The following is a 7,390-nucleotide window of genomic DNA, read 5'->3' on the forward strand; positions in this document are numbered from 1 at the left end:
TCTGCTGGCGTTTAAAAATGGTTCCGAACTCTTCCATTGTTCTCGGAATTCTGCTGACGTTTAAAAATGGTTCGGAACTCTTCCATTTTTCTCGGAATTCCGCTGACATTTAAAAATGCTTCAGAACTTTTCCTTTGTTCTTGGAATTCTGCTGATGTTTATAAATGCTTTGGAACTCTTCCATTGTTCTCGGAATTATGCTGACGTTTAAAAATGGTTCGGAACTCTTCAATTGTTCTCGGAATTCCACTGAAGTTCAAAAATGCTTCGGAACTCTTCCATTGTTCTCGGTATTCCGCTGAAGTTTAAAAATGCTTTTGAACTTTTCCATTGCTCTCGGAATACTGGTGAAGTTTAAAAATGCTTTGGAACTTTTCCATTGTACTCGGAATTCTGCTGAAGTTCAAAAATGCTTCGGAACTCTTCCACTGTTCTCGGAATACTGCTGACGTTTAAAAATGCTTCCGAACTCTTCCATTGTTCTTAGAATTCCGCTGAAGTTTAAAAATGCTTCTGAACTCTTCCATTGTTCTCGGAATTCTGCTGGCGTTTAAAAATGGTTCCGAACTCTTCCATTGTTCTCGGAATTCTGCTGACATTTAAAAATGGTTCGGAACTCTTCAATAATTCTCAGAATTCTGCTGTAGTTTAAAAATGCTTTGGAACTCTTCCATTGTTCTCGAAATTCTGCTGAAGTTTAAAAATGCTTCCGAACGCTTCCATTGTTCTCGGAATTCCGCTGAAGTTTAAAAATGGTTCGGAACTCTTCCATTGTTCTCGGAATTAAGCTGATATTTAAAAATGCTTTGGAACTTTCCCATTGTTCTCGGAATTCTGCTGACGTTTATAAATGCTTTGGAACTCTTCCATTGTTCTCGGTATTCTGCTGAAGTTTAAAAATGCTTCGGACCTCTTCCATTGTTCTCGGAATTTTGCTGATGTATAAAAATGCTTCAGAACTCTTCCATTGTTCTCGGAATTCCGCTGACATTTAAAAATGCTTCGGAGCTTTTCCATTGTTCTCGGAATTCTGCTGACGTTTATAAATGCTTTGGAACACTTCCATTGTTCTCAGAATTCTGCTGACGTTTAAAAATGCTTTAGAACACTCCCATTGTTCTCGGAATTCCACTGAAATTTAAAAATGCTTCGGAACTCTTCCATTGTTCTCGGAATTCTGCTGGCGTTTAAAAATGGTTCCGAACTCTTCCATTGTTCTCGGAATTAAGCTGACATTTAAAATTGCTTTGGAACTTTTCCATTGCTCTCGGAATTCTGGTGAAGTTTAAAAATGCTTTGGAACTTTTCCATTGTACTCAGAATTCTGCTGAAGTTTAAAAATGCTTCGGAGCTTTTCCATTGTTCTCGGAATTTTGCTGGCGTTTAAAAATGGTTCCGAACTCTTCCATTGTTCTCGGAATTCTGCTGACGTTTAAAAATGGTTCGGAACTCTTCAATAATTCTCAGAATTCTGCTGTAGTTTAAAAATGTATGGAACTCTTCCATTGTTCTCGGAATTCTGCTGAAGTTTAAAAATGCTTCCGAACTCGTCCACTGTTCCCGGAATTCCGCTGAAGTTTAAAAATGCTTCGGAACTCTTCCATTGTTCTCGTAATTAAGCTGGCATTTAAAAATGCTTTGGAACTTTCCCATTGTCATTGGAATTCTGCTGACGTTTATAAATGCTTTGGAACTCTTTCATTGTTCTCGGAATACTGCTGACGTTTAAAAATGCTTCAGAACACTCCCATTGTTCTCGGAATTCCGCTGAAGTTTAAAAATGCTTCAGAACTCTTCCATTGTTCTCGGTATTCTGATGAAGTTTAAAAATGCTTCGGACCTCTTCCATTGTTCTCAGAATTTTGCTGACATTTAAAAATGCTTCGGAACTCTTCCATTGTTCTTAGAATTCTGCTGGCGTTTAAAAATGGTTTGGAACTCTTCCATTGTTCTCGGAATTCCGCTGAAGTTTAAAAATGCTTTTGAACTTTTCCATTGCTCTCGGAATTCTGCTGAAGTTTAAAAATGCATCCGAACTCTTCCATTGTTCTCAGAATTCCGCTGAAGTCTAAAAATGCTTCAGAACTCTTCCATTGTTCTCGGAATTCTGCTGGCGTTTAAAAATGGTTCCGAACTCTTCCATTGTTCTCGGAATTCTGCTGACATTTAAAAATGGTTCGGAACTCTTCAATAATTCTCAGAATTCTGCTGTAGTTTAAAAATGCTTTGGAACTCTTCCATTGTTCTTGAAATTCTGCTGAAGTTTAAAAATGCTTCCGAACGCTTCCATTGTTCTCGGAATTCCGCTGAAGTTTAAAAATGGTTCGGAACTCTTCCATTGTTCTCGGAATTAAGCTGATATTTAAAAATGCTTTGGAACTTTCCCATTGTTCTCGGAATTCTGCTGACGTTTATAAATGCTTTGGAACTCTTCCATTGTTCTCGGTATTCTGCTGAAGTTTAAAAATGCTTCGGACCTCTTCCATTGTTCTCGGAATTTTGCTGATGTATAAAAATGCTTCAGAACTCTTCCATTGTTCTCGGAATTCCGCTGACATTTAAAAATGCTTCGGAGCTTTTCCATTGTTCTCGGAATTCTGCTGACGTTTATAAATGCTTTGGAACACTTCCATTGTTCTCAGAATTCTGCTGACGTTTAAAAATGCTTTAGAACACTCCCATTGTTCTCGGAATTCCACTGAAATTTAAAAATGCTTCGGAACTCTTCCATTGTTCTCGGAATTCTGCTGGCGTTTAAAAATGGTTCCGAACTCTTCCATTGTTCTCGGAATTAAGCTGACATTTAAAATTGCTTTGGAACTTTTCCATTGCTCTCGGAATTCTGGTGAAGTTTAAAAATGCTTTGGAACTTTTCCATTGTACTCAGAATTCTGCTGAAGTTTAAAAATGCTTCGGAGCTTTTCCATTGTTCTCGGAATTTTGCTGGCGTTTAAAAATGGTTCCGAACTCTTCCATTGTTCTTGGAATTCTGCTGACGTTTAAAAATGGTTCGGAACTCTTCAATAATTCTCAGAATTCTGCTGTAGTTTAAAAATGTATGGAACTCTTCCATTGTTCTCGGAATTCTGCTGAAGTTTAAAAATGCTTCCGAACTCGTCCACTGTTCCCGGAATTCCGCTGAAGTTTAAAAATGCTTCGGAACTCTTCCATTGTTCTCGTAATTAAGCTGGCATTTAAAAATGCTTTGGAACTTTCCCATTGTCATTGGAATTCTGCTGACGTTTATAAATGCTTTGGAACTCTTTCATTGTTCTCGGAATACTGCTGACGTTTAAAAATGCTTCAGAACACTCCCATTGTTCTCGGAATTCCGCTGAAGTTTAAAAATGCTTCAGAACTCTTCCATTGTTCTCGGTATTCTGATGAAGTTTAAAAATGCTTCGGACCTCTTCCATTGTTCTCGGAATTTTGCTGACATTTAAAAATGCTTCGGAACTCTTCCATTGTTCTTAGAATTCTGCTGGCGTTTAAAAATGGTTTGGAACTCTTCCATTGTTCTCGGAATTCCGCTGAAGATTAAAAATGCTTTTGAACTTTTCCATTGCTCTCGGAATTCTGCTGAAGTTTAAAAATGCATCCGAACTCTTCCATTGTTCTCAGAATTCCGCTGAAGTCTAAAAATGCTTCAGAACTCTTCCATTGTTCTCAGAATTCCGCTGACATTTAGAAATGCTTCGGAACTTTTCCTTTGTTCTCGGAATTCTGCTGACGTTTATTAATGCTTTGGAACTCTTCCATTGTTCTCGGAATTCTGCTGGCATTTAAAAATGCTTCAGAACACTTTCTTTGCTCTCGGAATTCCGCTGTTGTGTAAAAATGCTTCGGAACTCTTCAATTTTTCTCGGTATTCCGCTGAAGTTTAAAAATCCTTCGGACCTCTTCCATTGTTCTCGGAATTTTATTGATGTTTAAAAATGCTTCGGAACTCTTCCATTGTTCTAGGAATTTTGCTGACATTTAAAAATGGTTCGGAACTCTTCAATAATTCTCAGAATTCTGCTGTAGTTAAAAAATGCTGTGGAACTCTTCCATTGTTCTCGAAATTCTGCTGAAGTTTAAAAATGCTTCCGAACGCATCCATTGTTCTCGGAATTCCGTTGAAGTTTAAAAATGCTTCGGAACTTTTCCTTTGTTCTCGAAATTCTGCTGACGTTTATTTATGCTTTGGAACTCTTCCATTGTTCTCGGAATTTTGCTGATGTTTAAAAATGCTTCGGAACTCTTCCATTGTTCTCGGAATTCTGCTGGCGTTTAAAAATGGTTCCGAACTCTTCCATTGTTCTCGGTATTCTGCTGACGTTTAAAAATGGTTCGGAACTATTCAATTATTCTCAGAATTCTGCTGTAGTTTAAAAATGCCTTGGAACTCTTCCATTGTTCTGGGAATTCTGCTGAAGTTTAGAAATGCTTTTGAACTTTTCCATTGCTATCTGAATTCTGCTGAAGTTTAAAAATGCTTTGGAACTCTTCCATTGATCTCAGAATTCTGCTGAAGTTTAAAAATGCTTCGGAACTTTTCCATTGTTCTCGGAATTTTGCTTGCGTTTAAAGAGGGTTCCGAACTCTTCCATTGTTCTCGGAATTCTGCTGACGGTTAAAAATACTTCAGAACAATCCCATTGTTCTCGGAATTCCACTGAAGTTTAAAAATGCTTCGGAACTCTTCCATTGTTCTCGGAATTCTGCTGGCGTTTAAAAATGGTTCCGAACTCTTCCATTGTTCTCGGAATTCTGCAGACATTTAAAAATGGTTCAGAACTCTTCAATAATTCTCAGAATTCTGCTGTAGTTTAAAAATGCTTTGGAACTCTTCCATTGTTCTCGGAATTCTGCTGAAGTTTAAAAATGCTTCCAAACTCGTCCATTGTTCTCGGAATTCCGCTGAAGTTTAAAAATGCTTCGGAACTCTCCCATTGTTCTCGGAATTAAGCTGACATTTAAAAATGCTTTGGAACTTTTCCACTGCTCTCGGAATTCTGGTGAAATTTAAAAATGCTTTGGAACTTTTCCATTTTACTCAGAATTTTGCTGAAGTTTAAAAATGCTTCGGAACTTTTCCATTGTTCTCGGAATTTTGCTGGCGTTTAAAAATGGTTCCGAACTCTTCCATTGTTCTCGGAATTCTGCTGACGTTTAAAAATTGTTCGGAACTTTTCCATTGTTCTCGGAATTAAGCTGACATTTAAAAATGCTTTGGAACTTTCCCATAGTAAGTGGAATTCTGCTGACGTTTATAAATGCTTTGGAACTCTTCCATTGTTCTCGGAATTCTGCTGACGTTTAAAAATGCTTCAGAACACTCCCATTGTTCTCGGAATTCCGCTGAAGTTTAAAAATGCTTCGGAACTCTTCCATTGTTCTCGGTATTCTGCTGAAGTTTAAAAATGCTTCGGACCTCTTCCATTGTTCTCGGAATTTTGCTGACATTTAAAAATGCTTCGGAACTCTTCCATTGTTCTCAGAATTCTGCTGGCGTTTAAAAATGGTTTGGAACTCTTCCATTGTTCTCGGAATTCCGCTGAAGTTTAAATATGCTTTTGAACTTTTTCATTGCTCTCGGAATTCTGCTGAAGTTTAAAAATGCATCCGAACCCTTCCTTTGTTCTCAGAATTCCGCTGAAGTCTAAAAATGCTTCGGAACTCTTCCATTGTTCTCAGAATTCCGCTGACATTTAAAAATGCTTCGGAACTTTTCCTTTGTTCTCGGAATTCTGCTGACGTTTATTAATGCTTTGGAACTCTTCCATTGTTCTCGGAATTCTGCTGGCATTTAAAAATGCTTCAGAACACTTTCATTGCTCTCGGAATTCCGCTGTAGTGTAAAAATGCTTCGGGCCTCTTCGATTTTTCTCGGTATTCCGCTGAAGTTTAAAAATGCTTCGGACCTCTTCCATTGTTCTCGGAATTTTACTGATGTTTATAAATGCTTCGGAACTCTTCCATTGTTCTCGGAATTCTGCTGTCGTTTAAAAATGGTTCCGAACTCTTCCATTGTTCTCGGAATTCTGCTGACGTTTAAAAATGGTTCGGAACTCTTCCATTGTTCTCGGAATTCCGCTGATGTTTATTAATGCTTTGGAACTCTTCCATTGTTCTCGGAATTCTGCTGACGTTTAAAAATGCTTCAGAATACTCCCATTGCTCTCGGAATTCCACTGTAGTGTAAAAATGCTTCGGAACTCTTCCATTTTTCTCGGTATTCCGCTGAAGTTAAAAAATGCTTCGGACCTCTTCCATTGTTCTCGGAATTTTGCTGATGTTTAAAAATGGTTCCGAACTCTTCCATTGTTCTCGAAATTCTGCTGACGTTTAAAAATGGTTCGGAACTCTTCCATTGTTCTCGGAATTCCGCTGACATTTAAAAATGCTTCGGAACTTTTCCATTGTTCTCGGAATTCTGCTGACGTTTATAAATGCTTTGGAACTCTTCCATTGTTCTCGGAATTCTGCTGACTGTTAAAAATACTTCAGAACAATCCCATTGTTCTCGGAATTCCACTGAAGTTTAAAAATGCTTCGGAACTCTTCCATTGTTCTTGGTATTCCGCTGAAGTTTAAAAATGCTTTTGAACTTTTCCATTGCTCTCGGAATTCTGGTGAAGTTTAAAAATGCTTTGGAACTTTTCTATTGTACTCGGAATTCTGCTGAAATTTAAAAATGCTTCGGAACTCTTCCATTGTTCTCAGAATTCTGCTGACATTTAAAAATGATTCCGAACTCTTCCATTGTTCTCGGAATTCCGCTGAAGTTTAAAAATGCTTCGGAACTCTTCCATTGTTCTCGGAATTCTGCTGGCGTTTAAAAATGGTTCCGAACTCTTCCATTGTTCTCGGAATTCTGCTGGCGTTTAAAAATGCTTTGGAACTTTTCCACTGCTCTCGGAATTCTGGTGAAGTTTAAAAATGCTTTGGAACTTTTCCATTGTACTCAGAATTTTGCTGAAGATTAAAAATGCTTCGGAACTTTTCCATTGTTCTCGGAATTTTGCTGGCGTTTAAAAATGGTTCCGAACTCTTCCATTGTTCTCGGAATTCTGCTGACGTTTAAAAATTGTTCGGAACTTTTCCATTGTTCTCGGAATTAAGCTGACATTTAAAAATGCTTTGGAACTTTCCCATTGTCCTTGGAATTCTGCTGACGTTTATAAATGCTTTGGAACTCTTCCATTGTTCTCGGAATTCTGCTGACGTTTAAAAATGCTTCAGAACACTCCCATTGTTCTCGGAATTCCGCTGAAGTTTAAAAATGCTTCGGAACTCTTCCATTGTTCTCGGTATTCTGCTGAAGTTTAAAAATGCTTCGGACCTCTTCCATTGTTCTCGGAATTTTGCTGACATTTAAAAATGCTTCGGAACTCTTCCATTGTTC

This window comes from Phyllobates terribilis, unplaced genomic scaffold (assembly GCF_046119375.1).
Source record: "Phyllobates terribilis strain yellow unplaced genomic scaffold, ASM4611937v1 Scaffold_20__1_contigs__length_20440879, whole genome shotgun sequence".
Lineage (NCBI taxonomy): Eukaryota > Metazoa > Chordata > Amphibia > Anura > Dendrobatidae > Phyllobates > Phyllobates terribilis.